Source organism: Benincasa hispida, chromosome 9, assembly GCF_009727055.1.
Source record: "Benincasa hispida cultivar B227 chromosome 9, ASM972705v1, whole genome shotgun sequence".
Classification (NCBI taxonomy): Eukaryota; Viridiplantae; Streptophyta; class Magnoliopsida; order Cucurbitales; family Cucurbitaceae; genus Benincasa; species Benincasa hispida.
In genome coordinates this window covers 74,909,445-74,925,190 of record NC_052357.1, presented here as the reverse complement: position 1 = coordinate 74,925,190, position 15,746 = coordinate 74,909,445, and positions in this window count along the sequence as shown.

Genomic DNA, 15,746 nt, shown 5'->3' with positions numbered 1-15,746 from the left:
TGGATGCATGCAATATCCTATCCATAGGGTGCATACGTTGTGTGCTAGCAAACGGAGCTTATTCCTAAGTTCCCCATTCTTGCTTATGCAAACCTAATCTAGCCCTCCCGAGCATCGATTCTAACCTAGCTCTCTCAAGTCAGGTTCTTTCTTTAGACTCTCTCTCGAGTAGTTTTAAAGGTGCAGTGGACGCATACAAAAACAAGGTAACTGCATGAACTTGGCTAACGTAAGATTATTCCTACTCCTAGTGAACAACGTCTTACATTGCTTAATGCGTCCAACCACTTACCCTCCTGGGCAGTTGGTTGTCGCTGACTTTACTCATAGACAAGTAATGTGTTAGCCTATAGACAGGCATTGTTGCAGCTTTACACTAAGAAAATAAGGTTTTCTCACATACTCGCACAACACACACCTCTCGGTGGTTTGCTACATGTTTCATATCCCTAATCCATATGACTAAGTATGCAATACCCAAGCAATCTCACTAAGTGTTGAAATGAAAGTAAAGATACTAAGCAAAGAAGATGGAGATGGAGTCGAAGGAAACAGAGGAATGCATTAAAAACAAATTGTATTAATTCCTTAACCACAAAATGTCATACAATGCAATATAAGAAAAAAAAAAAAGAAAAATGGAATGACTGGCTGGAAGCAAAGATTTGCTTCCAACGGATGTGCGTCTAGGATGCCGGTGGTGCTATAGATGGGCGGTAGAGCTGACTCTCCCAAGATCTAGCTCCAATCGAAGGCTTCGGTCGTCACTCGAAAAGAATGAAGGAGGCGAAGAACTCTCAACACGCATTTTTTCTGGATCGCAGGGAAAACCCTGGGTTGTAGGGATAATCCTCAGACAAATTGAATTTCTGCTCATCGGCTTCTATTTATAGAGCTTGAATCGCCGACAGCATTAATGGATTGTTCTGATTCTGACATTCGACGCGTTAGTCCTTTTCTGAACCTCTGCAGCTAACGATGTGGTAGGTGAAATGTCAACATCATCTTTGGATTTTCTCGAGGTAGATACGTTGATGCTTTCATTCCACTAACCTTGCGTTGATTCCATTAGTATGCGTTATCAAGTAGCCGCAATCATTCAATGACCGCATTCGCTTAATACCGCAACTTTACACGATGACCGCAATCGCTTGACGAGCGCAACTCCCATGTGATGGACGCATACGGCTGATTACCGCAACATCCATGCATTGATTGACACGTTTGGCTTTGCGATGGAGTGTTTCTCCGCATGCGGTCGTCTATGCGGTGGTCCGGTTTTCGCATTTGTGTCCACTTCTTGTATTAGATACAAAAATAGAACATTGAACGCATAATACGCATAATAATGAGTTAGCCGAGATTCATCATGCTGATTGATGCAAACTCATTTTCTCATGAATTCCTAGCACAACTGTCGCATATTCAGCTTAAAAGCCTTCATAATTCTAAGTAAAAGGCCTAAGATGACATGAATTTCTGCATGTCATCAATGAACAATACAACATAGTCCAACTATGTGTGAACACCTCTCGGGCCAAGAGAAGGTGTGTGGCGCCACATCGTTCAAGCCCCGGAATCAGCCCTTAAGGAAGCCATCTATCTATTTACTCTGCCTCAGGAAAGAGTGAATTCCATCTTGTGTAGTTGAGTTCCCAGCTTCCAAATCAGATGTATCCCTAAAATGGTAGATTTGAATCGGCGACTTGGCCATTCGCACCCATACAAATCAAAAGACTGTCCTCAATGGCAGGAGTTCCTAACTCACTCAGGATTGAGGTCATGTTACCTATGATCATCCTAGTGAAGTGAAGTCTCTTTCATGAACGGTGTTATATAACGAGACATTAACACTTCATGGTCAGGTCTTATACAAACTCTTTGTATAGGACGCCCCCGCTCGCATGTCCCCAACACGAATGATCAGGATCAGACCATCTATGGTAAGTCACAACACTTCTATATCCATATACTACAGACCATTTTGGTTATCACTCAAGACATGATCCACTTGTATGTCACCCACATACATGCTTGAGTCACATACAGATAACCAGGGATTTTATTTTTATTGGTTTGTGGTAAAGCAAATAAAACACAAAAATGAGCAAAACAACAAGATGTGAAGTAAATATCATATATTAACAACACAAGTAAATATCATCCTCGTGTGCCTTTGGGGTAGCCTACAAAGAGGCAGAACCTCGACCGTGGTTCTAACTTCTTCAGATTAGCCTCAAGCACATGTGAGGGCAACCCAAAATGCGGAAATGACGTAAACTAGATTTACGCCCATTCCACAACTCCAGAGGTGTTCTGGAAACACTCTTGGAGGGAACATAGTTGAGTATGTATACTACAGTCTCCACTGCGAAACCCCANAACGAGTCCGGTGAGGAAACGTATCTCATCATCGAACGAGCCATGTCTAACAAGGTCCTATTTCTCCTCTCCACTACACCATTCTGTTGAGGTGTACCCGGTGCTGAGAGTTGGGAAACGATTCCATGTTCTATCAAATAATCCTGGAATGCGGAGTCCAAAAACTTTCCACCTCGATCTGATCGAAGTATTTTAATCTGTCTATCCAATGCGTTTTCAACTTCAGCCATGAACTCTTTGAACTTTTCAAAGGATTCAGACTTCCATTGCAAAAGATAAATATACCCGTACCTGGAGTATTCATCAGTAAAACTGATAAAATACTCATAGCCACCCCGGGCTCGCACATTCATAGGACCACAAAGGTCAGAATCTACTAACTCAAGAGGCTCTTTGGCTCTAAAACCTTTTTCAGTAAAAGGTTGTTTAGTCATCTTATCCTCAAGGCAAGATTCGCACACAAGTAAAGAATTTTCTTCTAACTCACTTAGAAGTCCATTCTTCACCAATTTCTCAACCTATTGAGATTGATGTGCCCTAAAGTAGATGCCAAAGTTGGGAATTTTCTTTTGGAGAAATTCGTTGACGTTTTGATTGAGTTACAGCAGTTCCGAACATTTCAGTATTATGAAGGGAATTAATGGCTAACAGCCTTAGCATATATAAATTTGATTCAAGATTTGCTGTGCAAATAAAAACACCATCTTTATGAATAAACGCTTTACTCAAATTGAAAGAAACAGTGTATTTACATTGCAATAAGCACTTTACAGAAATAAGGTTCCTTTTTAGTTTAGGAACAATATGTACATCATTTAAATTTAGAAACCTATTCTGTAAAGTCAACTGGATCCATCCCACTGCCATAGCTGAGATGATGTGCCCGATGCCTACTCACATCGTCATCTCACCAGCCTCTAGTTGTTACAAAGATCTAATCCCCTGAAAAGAAGAACAAACATGGTTAGTGGCACCTGAATCAATTATCCAGGCCGAATGATCATTCTCCACTAAACAAGTTTCGAGCACAAGTAAATCATATTTACCTTTATCTGCCTTGGCCTTAGCCTTGGCTGCTTTCTTCTCCTTCAGATACCAAGGACAGTTCCTCTTCCAATGTCCATTTTGGCTGTAATGGAACACTTTCCCTTAGCAACTGGTGGACGCCTCCTCAGGGCGACAGGCGGTGGGTTAGCAAATACCTTCCCTTTTCCCTTACCACCCTTCTTCTTCTTCCCCTTTGTAGAGTTAGAAGTAGAAGGTGCAGACTTCGTTCCTGAGGTCGAACCTCTATAGAACGTCCTTGAGGATGAAGCAACATTTTTCTAACCCTTATGCCTCTCCTTACTTTTCAGTAAAGATTGGTATGTCTACAACTCGTTGAGGAGAGTTGTAAGGTTATATTTCACTTTGTTAAGAATCACATTGCTAACAAAAGCTCTCCAGCAAAGAAATGCAGGATTATCTAACATGGCTACCCTCATCGATGATAAAGACCCATTTTAACTACTCCGCCACGTTGAAGTGACGCATCATGTTTCACATGTTCACAAACAAAGGTGCCTCTTTGCATTTTAGAGTTGTTGAATATATAATTAGGAGCCTCATGCATAAGTTGTTTAGACGGTTGTCCAAACATCCCCCACAAGGACTCCATGATCTCACGGGCTGAGACCATAGGCTCATGCTTCTTGGCAAAGACATCAGAAAGACTTGCTAAAATATAGGCTTGGGCCTTTTCATTCGCCCTTGTCCATCGCTCGTATGCCTCCCGAACATTTCGAGTGGCATTTGGAGCTGGAATAGAAGGACAAGCCTCCGTGAAAGTGAACATGAGATTCTTGATGATTAGGATCGTCGTGATCATATGTTTCCATGTTGAAAATTTGTCGCCAGTTAATTTTTCGGCGCTTAAAAAAGATAAGGTGGTTGTAGCCATTTGAAAAAGTTGCTGAAAATACAAACAAATCTTAATTAGTTTTTGCTAAACCACTTTTAAACCAATTACTTTTACAAAACAGTTTCAAGTACCCTAAGTTATAGATTTCTATTTTGCAATGATGCCCTAGTGAGTCAGGATAAACGCCACCGGTGGGGTGATTAGTTGCCCTTTCACTGGGATGAGACATTCTCAATCATTAGGCAGAACCAACTCTTGGAACTGAACCTAACAGCCAGCATTTTTTGGTCCAGAATCGTTAACATTTAACTATTTCATGTAAGTGTAACCCCTCATTTTCGGTGCCAGAGTCCCACCCTAATGCGCTTACCATAGGGAAAAGACAGATTAAGACAAGAGACTAAGTTATCTTATCCTCTTACAGGAGATCAAATAAAGAAACGTGCAAAACTGCCATCCTTTAGAAGGACACTCCCAGGGTGCCTTAAGGCGATGTGCAGTAACTTTATTCAACCTAACGAGGGAGATCGAGGGATATGCTATCGCACTTCCCGATCCCACTTACTCTTAAAAAGAAACAACTTAATCTTTCCAGGTAAGTTCTCAGGTAGGGGTGTGACGTTTTCGTCAACTTAAATACCCCAGCCTAGATAGAACCCGCCTTTGATAAAAGGTCCCTTATAGATAGATTTGCTACACTTTAACCTTTTATTAGCCAATTTAATCCTATTAAACTGATTAAAAGGTTAAAGCCTTAAGGTTGCTAATCATATTAGAACCGTGATCTTAGGTCTATGTGTTCCAAGTTTTAAATATTTTAAAACATGAATTAAACCTAAGTGAGCATGCATGTCTTTCTTATTTTTTTTTAGTTCTAATTTCTCTTTAACTCTTAAAAAGAAACAACTAAAAAGCATTGCGCATAACGAGGCGTTTACAACAATTATAAAGTAACCTATGTGTCATGCTTCATGCAATATCCGGTCATTACTATATAAATTTTATATAACGCGTAATAACCTAGCAAACATGCTATTATTCACTCTTATACTATAACAATTATAATATAAAGATGATGCATGTCAATGCTTTTTATGCATGCATAAATGTAACTCTTATATTAATGATGCATGAGCATGCTCTTACATAATAAAATCATGCTTCTCTAAATTATAACAATTACAATAAAGAGATGATGCATGATCAATGCATAACCTAATGTGAGATTTACTATATGTACATACCATATGACATATAAAACATACATTGCATATATTAAACAAATAGATTAATGGACTGGGATGAGCCTTTCAACCAAAAAAAACCGGAATGAAAAACCCTATCTATTACATTTGTCAACGAGCAAACCAGTTCATAGGCGAACTGGGTCTTGAACTGCCAGAAGGACTCCATCGTGTAGCAATCTTTAGCTGGTAGACAATCGTTCAGCGCGCACTAGACAATAGGAACTTTAGCAAACGATCGCGTAGACGACGATGAGGTTGCGAAGCCTGATCGTCCATGTGATCGTGTAACGCGACGATAGGTAAACGATTTATCTTGAGTTACTAAGCGATCGTTTAGTCAGGTACTAAGCGTGAAGCTTGCTGACCTAAACGATCGTCTAGTGCGCTTTAAACGATACGCGAGCATCTGATCGTCTATCTGATGCATGAAACTTGGTTAATGATTTACCTTGCGATGCTAAGCAATCGTTTAGTCAGTTACTAAGTGATGAAGCTTGCTGACCTAAACAATCATCTAGCTCGCGCGCGCATTAAACGATACTCAGCGATCGCGTGCCTGATCGTCTTCCCGATACAAACAATTCTTGATCGCATACCCCATCGTTCAACCGATGCGTTCTACCACGATCGCTTAGTCCTTCATCTTCACAATGCGATGAACAGCGATCGTATAGAACCTTTTATGCACGATGCGATCAACCCTAGATCATCTCCTTCCTCGAAGAGCCGAAACCTTTGCTCAGAACTTCGACGAACGACTCAAGACTTCAAATACTTTGAATACAGACTCGATTACAATTATATATGCCCAAAAATGCAGGGTCATTTACATACAACTAGAAATGTAAAAGGTATTTAAACAGACCGAGGCAATTCATCCCGAAAACATCCATTAATCTGGCACATCCACAACAATATTAACACTTAAAACAGCGTAGAAATGCACCCACCGTGAATGTAAACGTTATTTCGTTGCAACAAATGAAATCAGAGTATCAGAAACCTGGCTCTGATACCAATTGAAGGATCTCATATCGAGAGTTCTATGAGCGGGCTTAGATCGCTTCGATTTCACAGTGACTAGAACATAAACGATATACATTCTTTTGGTTAACTTAACCTACGCAGAATAAACGATTTACATTCTTTTGGTTAACCATAGTGGAGTCAGCGATGCACCCCTGCTTAGTGCTTCGCCACACTACAGCTCCTCTGTTAAGAGTAAAGACTGACCCTAATATGGATATGGGACCCATCTCATTTCCTCAACCTCTTGAGGTGTCTTAGGACACATTTCCTTAGACAAAGTGACTTCATGCCTGAACGGCAATAGGCTCTTCAATTTTTGGCTACTCGTTCGTTTAGCATCAGCTATATGATCGTTTAGTAAATACTACACGATCGAGTTAGAACTTTTCTACTCAATCGTTTAGCCAAATCTAAACGATCCTTTAGCCTGGGCTACACGACCTGACCAACTCTTAGTCTTTTTCTTCCTCGAAGTAAACTGCATCTCCATGCCTTGAAGCTTCATCACGAACGACTTTTACAGACTCAAACTCTTTGAATACAGACTCGATAGCAAGTTAATATGCCCAAAAACACAGGGGCCCTTACAACTTAACTTTTAAATGTAAAAGAAAGTAATAACTAGAGGCAATCATCCCATAAACTTCATTAACTCATATCCACAAATATATCTAACACTTAAATATAATGTAGACATGCTTTAAAACCCATCAAATAATGTAAATGCATTTCAATACATCAATGGATTTGGAATATCAGAACAACCTAGCTCTGATACCAATTAAAGGATCTCTTATTCAAGAGAACCGGTGAGTAGAAGCAAGATCTTTTTAAGCCCATTGTGAAAGAATAAAACATTTACAAACATACAACCATAGTTATGCATCTTAGAGTAAATTACAGCATGCTACAAAAGAAACATACTAAGGATCAAGAGAACTTACCCTTGAAGAACTATTCTTCTTGTTCCCTCGATGTAACAGCACGATCGTTAACCACCACAAACGTCACGCCTCATTAATCTCCTCGATCAAGAACAAACAACACTCGTCCCTCGAATAATACGTAGACCCCAAGAAGGCTACCTTAGTATTCTCGGAGTGAGAATCCAGAAGGTGTGGGCTCTGTGTGAATTTAGTAGAGGGAAGAAGGATGTATACGATCGAGTTACACGTTCGAGTAAGTGGAAGAAATAGAAAGTCTACCTTATAGACAAAGGGTACTTGATCGTTGAGTAAATGAGGCCGTCATGTAACTAACTTGCTCGTCTTTCACTCTCTTAAAGGGCTATCGTATAGCTCTCTCTTTTCACTCGATCGATTGGTATGCAATAATTCGATATTCAACAAATGAAAACTCTTTTCATTTTATTCTTCAGTTATTAAAACTAAAATAACCTCCCACTTGCACGGTTAATGGATCAAAGAAAATAACCAATTAACAATTATCTCATAATTGTTTTTATTATAAATATAATAACTAATTTATCATATTATATTTATAACCTATAGTTTTGATATCACATCATATGTAATATTTAAACCATAATTCTTTTCTCCTTTGTTTAATATAAATCATATTTATATTAATTCCGCCAATTAATATATCTAATACATCAAATAAATTATATCGCATATAATTGAACCAATTTAATTATATCATATATAATCAAATTCCCTCTAGTTAATATGAACACTTCAAAATAACCCAAAAACTGATTCTCAACTTGAATCCATTGAGCTACCAACGGGACCTTATGGACCTATAGCTTAAAGATCCAACGGTATGTGAATGACTGAGTAAAATCTTTAATCACGATATCCACCATCCGTTAACTGCCCGACACTCCACTAAAGAAGAACAACTATATTCTTCTCACTACAGATATATTTCTGTGTCCATTGGATATAACCAATCAACAGTACGATAACCCTTCACAGGTCATTTGTAAGTACAGCTGGGCTAATTTACTGTTTTACCCTTGTAGTTACATCTAACTTCTTAAGTACCACTGATTCCTCTAATGAACAATACATCATAGTCTTACTATGAGTTAAACACTTCTCGGGCCATGAGAAAGTGTGTGGTGCCACATTGTTCAAGCCCCGAAATCAGCCCTTAATGGAGCAATCTATCTATTTACCCCTACTTCGAGGAAGGAATGAATTTTGTCTTGTGTAGCTGAGTTCCCAGCTCCCCAATCGAACGAACCCCCAAAGTGGTAGGTTTGAGTCGGCAACTCGCATCCATGCAAATTAAAGGACCGCTCTCATAGGCAGTAGTTCCCAACTCACTAAAGATTAAGGTCATGTTACCTATGGTCATCCTAGTGAAATGAAAGTGTTGGAATGTACCATCATGCCTCGAAAGTGACCAGGATCCATAAGCACTCTAATTCATTAATTTTGGTAGAAATGAAAGCATTTAGCAGAAATAAATGGGTTTTATGACATACCTTTGTAGAACTTCCTCAAAGCTTGAATCTCAACTGCAAATCTCCTCTAAATCTTGTTGTAGACCACTCCAAGATCTTCCTTACTATCTTCTCAGTGCTCTAGATTGAGTTGTGGGACACAAAATAAGCCTGAATTAAGGGAATTTGGAGAAAAACTCACTGCAGCAACCCAAATGAAGAACACCTTTCTTCTCACGAATTTTTCAGAAAAATTTAAACGGTTGCCTTTTTCAAAACACTCCAATCTCTTCCATATATTGCAGACATTCATACAAAGAATGCAAAGAGATTTGCTGCATGAGATGCAACTCATGCTTGGAATAAATGAAGCTTGAAGTGGGTTGTTAGTAAGCTACTTAATGAAGACAATGGAAAATCCTTATTTTCCATTTGTTGCGTTTTCTTTCTTTTTCAATTTATAAAATAATGATTTCATAAATCAATTAATTTAATAAAATTGAAAATATTATTAATTTAAAAAAAATTAATTCCATAAGTTAATTTTCTTAATAAAATTAATAAATAATTATTTAAACAATTTAAATAATTCTAATTAATTTAATATCAAATATTAAACTAATTTTTACACAATTCCATCTCCAAATATTTAAATCATATTTAAATATTATTTCTCCAATTTCGTTTAATTCTATTTTGAACGTTTCAAATTAACTTATCACGCTCCTCTAGAGCTAATCCATTTACGAGCTGTAGGGGGACCTCACAGATCTACAGATCATGGGCTCCAACGATCCAAGATTAATCGGCTAAACTCATTAGACCGAACTAACCCCCATTCGTTAACTAATGGTTGATTCCACTAAAGCCCATAGCTGAACTCCCCTTTCTATAGATATATTATGTTCACTCGATATAACAATGATTAGTAAGTTAACCTTTCACTCGTAATAACGGTTGGGTCGAATATTTGTTTTACCCCCCGAAATTACCTCTTGTTCCTTAAGTTCCACTTATCCCCTAATGAACAATTGATTTATGATCCAATCAACAAATCGAATCCCTCTCGGACCAATGAAAGGGTGAGGCCTCTTGTTTAAGACCCAGAATCAGCACTTAAAGGGAACAACCTCTCTACTAACCCTAATCGAGTAGGAGTGAATTCCGTCTTATACCCTATCTCCTCAACTATTCATCCGATCTTATCCTCAAAATGGGAGACTTATTGAGCAGAGACATTTGGTCTACTCTCACCGTTTGCAGATCAAAGGATACTCCCGAACAAACAGAAGTTCATAGTTAGCTCAGGATTAAGGTCAAGTTACCTAGGTCATCACTTTGAAATAGTCAATTTTAAACAGTAAACAGCGTTATAAAGTAAGAGTGACTGGTTTCGTGGTCCAATCTTGTACAAAACTCATTTGCACAGGACACCCCCACTCCTCATGTCATAACATGCACGAATTAGAATCACTTCGTATGTTGCACTTTACAACTCTTTGTAACAACTACAGAGTAGGCCGAATCCAATAGTGTTACCAGAATAAGGCACCCAACCTTATTCATATACTTTAGATCATTTTGACTATTTACTCGAACATGATCCATTTGTATTTCTCCACATAAAGTTCAAGTACTCATATAATAGTCAAGGGACTTAGGTTTATTGGATTTCTAAAAAACAATATATTCAATAACAACTTATTGAATTTTCATAATAAGTTCTATTGTTCACAAACTACAAGTTTTAGGACATAAAACCCAACAGAAAGTCTGACTAAACATTTCGTGGTTTAATCTTATACAAACTCCTTTGTATAGGATACCCTCACTCACGTGTCTCCACATGAATGATCAGGATCAGACCATCTGTAGAACTTTACAACACTTGTAATATCTACAAAGTGGGTCGTATTCGTAGTGTCACCAGGATAAGGTTTCCCTCCTTTATCCATATACTACAGACCATTTACGTTATCACTTAAGGCATGATCTACTTATATGTCTCCACATACATGCTTAAGTTACAACGATAACCAGGGATCTTAGTTTATTGGTTTGTGGTTAATGCAACTAAAATATCTCATATTAGACAGTGAAAAAAAATATCTCATATTATTACATTATAAATGTTTGTTCATACATGTGTTTACAAACTATTGGACCCTACGAGATTTAGGGCATCAACCCCAATAAAATCAAGTAGACAAAAATATATCTACAATGAGGAGAGTGCAGCTACTATGCTTTAATGGAGTGACCCGATAGCTAACGAATGTTGATTAATTCGGTTAAAAGAGTTTAGCCAAGTAATCTCGGATCGTTGAAGCTCATGATTTGTAGGTCAATTAGGTCCCCCTACTGGCTCACAAATGGACTAAACCATAAAATAGCATAATGAGAAAATTTGAAATTTCCATATTCAAATTAAGGAAATTATTAATTATATATAATATGATTAAACATCTAATTATTGAATTAAACGAAGTTGGAGAGTTGGTATTAAATACATGAATATGGATTCATGTTTAAGGAATTGGTGTTCAACTAATTTAATATTTGATATTAAATAATTTTAATTAATTAAATTATTTGATTAATTTAGAATTAATTTTATTTAAAATTGACTATTGGAATTAATTTTATTTAAAATTAATTATATCTAAAAATTAATTTAGTTTCATTTTTAAATTTGTAATTTCTAATTTGATTGATTTTAATGTAACATCAAATTAGAAAATGAAAAATCATGATAGTGGATTTTTCCATCCTTGACCACCTCACTCTCCACTCAAATTGCATTTCTTCATGGTGTTAATTTCTCAAGAAATTTATTTTGCATGTTGTTGATTACTAAAAGAGAGTTGGATCAGCGGGAAAAGGTTGGTGGTTGATCTGATTTTCTGAAAAAAAATATAAGGGTTCTCTCTCTTTTCTTGTTCTTGACCAAAAACCAAAAAAATATTCTCTCCAAATTCTTTTAATTCATTCTCATTTTTGTTCCTATAATCCAATCTTAGGGCCAAGAGGATAGTAAGAAAGATCAAGTGGTAGTCTACAACCTGTTGAAGAGAAGAATCCAACTCGAATTGAAGAATTGAAGAGTTCGTCAAAGGTATAATATTGAAACCCTATTTTATGAAATGTGTTCTTGCATGCTTGTTCACTCAAATTCATGTAATTAGTGCAAACCCTGTGCCTTGATTTTCCTACTTAAGTATGTTGATTAATATGTTAAGAATAGTTAACTTATGTTTAGCATTACGGACGTAGGAAAAAGGCTTAAGAATGGTAAGGGAGGAAGGAAATATTATAAGTGTTGAAGTATAGGGCTTTCGGATTTTGAAGTGTGTATGTGTCTAGTAGGAAGAAGAAAATTTGACTGAGTGTGGGAATTCAAGTGTGGATGGCCTTGGTGCGTTAAAGGCCAGAGCATGAGTGTGTGGCAACCATATATGTCTAAGGAGGTTAGGAGGGGTGCAAGTCATGTGTTGATATAGGGCTAAGTCTAGGCAGGAGCTGGCTAAGTGATGATTGAGAGTGTAGCCATGCGACGATCCCTAGTCTATGCATTGGCTTGAAGAGGCACTGAAGCATGCGTTGAGGTTAGAGAGGAGTTGGCCGCGCACAACAACAAGCGAGGATGCTTTAGGTGCTAATGGAGCAAGCGCATGCGTTGGTCGAACATGGTGCATGCGATCGAGTGAGCCATGCACTAGTGGGAAGTGAATGAGTGAGCCATATATTGGTGAGTTAGTGAAGGACTTCAGCTTAATCACCCACCTTAGTGGGCCAGCAGTCGTGGTTAGGACAAATTAATCCCACTTAGTAGGCTAACTGGCAGTTTGAGCTTGATTTGAAACATGCACCTTCACCTATTTAAAGAGGGGAAAAAGAAGCCCTCGGTTTGGCCTTTTGACTCGTGCAAAAAGGGAAATTCTTGAGTTTATTTGAAGATTGAAGAGTGTTGATGAATACCTTCGACTACTAGAAGCAATCTTCCACGAATTCGAGTTGAAATCTGAAGTTTCCCTAAGTAGTTCAAGCTCTCAGGTGATTGTGACCAAGGTAAGAAGTTGAGGGTTTCCAGGTTGATCAGGAGGAATCTGTAGCTCAAATTTTAAGGTAAGAGAGTTAAGACATTTATGAACAAGTTTGTAAAAGGATATTTTTCAAAATAATGTCTGGTAAAAGAGTTATTCGAGTTTTAAATTGAATATGGAAATTTAGTTAAACAAGCAGGCAGCTGCAACTGTTGAGTAAGCATGCAGCTCGTTTGGCCAGGCGGAGACGCTAGTAGATGCACACGTGAGGGCAAGGCTGGGCACTGGGCATTGCATCAAGCTTGCGTGCAAGGGTTGCACTATGAAGATGCAAGGCGTGCTGTGGTGTGCAAAGTAGTGAGCACACGGTTGCACGGGTGCAGCAAGCGTTGGCACATAGGTGAAACGTGCAGTGCACAGGCATGGCAAGTGTGGCATAGCGCAAGGGATGAGCGCATATGACCACAAAGCCTAGCAACTCAACCTAAGGTACCAAGGGTGGCATGCATTAGTTAGTATGTGTTGAGAAGAAAGATTGGTACCCTAAGTGTTGGGATTGGTGTCCTAATTCTCCCGAAGTCTCATTGTTTTGTAAAGACACACATTGTTTGATGAATAAAATAATTTTTATTTCATTCTGGCATTTACTCATATCCAATAAACAAAGCTCCATGGTTATTTTATGTGAACTTAAGCATATATATGTGATATACAAGTGGATCATACCTTAACTGATAACCTAAATAGGTCTGTAGTATAAAGATTAAGGTGAGATACCTGATCCTGGTGACACTACGGATACGGCCCGCTTTGTAGAGGTTTATAAGTGTTGTAAACTACTACAAATGGTAGATCCTGACCATTCATGTGGAGACGTGCGAGCGGGGGTTTCCTATACAAAGAGTTTGTATAAGACCCAAACCACGAGATGACTAGACTCTATATATAACGTCGTTGATACTAGAGACTTACATCTCACCTAAACGACCATAGGTGACACGACCTCGATCCTGGGTGTTTTGGGAACTCCTACCTTCGAGGGCGATCCTTTGATTAGTATGGTTGAGAGTACCCAAATTGTCAATTTAACATGCTTACCTTTTTGGGAACTTGTCTGATCTGGGAGTTGGGAACTCAATTCATAAGATGGAATTTACTTCTTTCCCGAAGCAGGGATAAATAAAGAGATTACTCCCTTAAGGGCTAATTTCGGGGCTTGAATATAGTGGCCACAGGTTCTCTTTGGAAGAGAAGACTCAGAGTAGAATTATGACTTATGTTCATTAGAGGGATCAATAGTACTTAAGGAGTTAGATGTAACTACAAAAGCATAACGGTTATTGGCCCAGCTGTGCTTACGAGCGATCTGTGAAGGTTTGTCGCACTGCTGATTGATTAAGATGAACACATAACATATCTGTGTTAAGGAGAGTTCAGCTGTCAGTCTTTAGTAGAGTGTCTGGCAGTTAACGGATGGTTGATCCCGTGACTAAAGAGTTTAGTCAGTTATTCACGTACCGTTGGAGCTTTGAGCTACAGGTCCATAAGGTCCCTTTGGTAGCTCAATGGATTCAGTTGAGGATCAATTCTTGGTGTTGATTTGAAATGTTCAAATTGACAAGAGGTAATTTGATTATATATGATATGATCTGTATGATATATGAGATACATCTAGTGGAGGATTAATGTAAATGAGATTTACATTAAATACCATGGAATAGAAAAAAGAACTATGGTTTATATATTTCATGAGATGAAATATTAAAACTATAGATTATAAATATATTATGATAAGTTGGTTATCATTTATATTTATAATAATATTAATTATTGGATAATTAAATCATTTTCTCTAACAACCAATTGAGTGGGAGGTTATTGGTGGTTTCAGGGTAACCGTGAGATAAAAGGAAAATTGTTTTCCTAATTTTAGTAAGCTTTTGTCAATGTTGAAAAAATTGATTTTGAGATTTTCTCTCGGAAAAAGAATCTCACGGAACAAGTAAATACGATTTACTAAGCGACAGCTTGGCAAAGATAAACGATCGTGTAGTGTTTGTAGGCGACAGACACGCTGCTAAGCGATGAGCTAAACGATCGATTAGATTTTGCTAGACGATTATTTAGCTTTTGCTAAACGGTTGGGCATCGACCTATACGATAGGTTCAATCATCTCCCACTTGCTCAATTGTTTATATGACTGGTGTTTCCTCCTTCTTCTGCCTCAAACCAAGTTCGCATAGAGCCCATCCTCTGGATTTTCACACTGAGAATACCAAGGTAGCCTTCTTAGTGGTTTCATACTCAACTCAACACCGTCGAGGTTCTGTGAAGGTCGTTCGTGTTGTTGGGGTATTCGTGACCGAGGCAATCACTGAGTTCAAGTGCGCGGTGTTCGTGCAATGTAGCTATCATGTTATGCGAGCGTTCGAGGTTGTTGTGTTTGAGCGTTCGTGAGCAAGGAGCGTGGAGACGAGTCGACAACTGTTCGTAGCATTTCTCCTTGTTCATTTATACTTTTCATGTTGTAATTTCTGTAATGAAGGCATAACCATTTGTTTTGTTTACGACTGTAATTTGTAATGTTCATATATGATTATAATTTGGAATGATCTATTCCGCTGCTCATGAAAATCCTCGTGTTCGATTTCCTTCACTAAGTTGGATGTTAAACTTGTTCTTATAAGTTAGAACCATTAAGGAGCTAGTGGCATTGACCAAACGTGTTTGT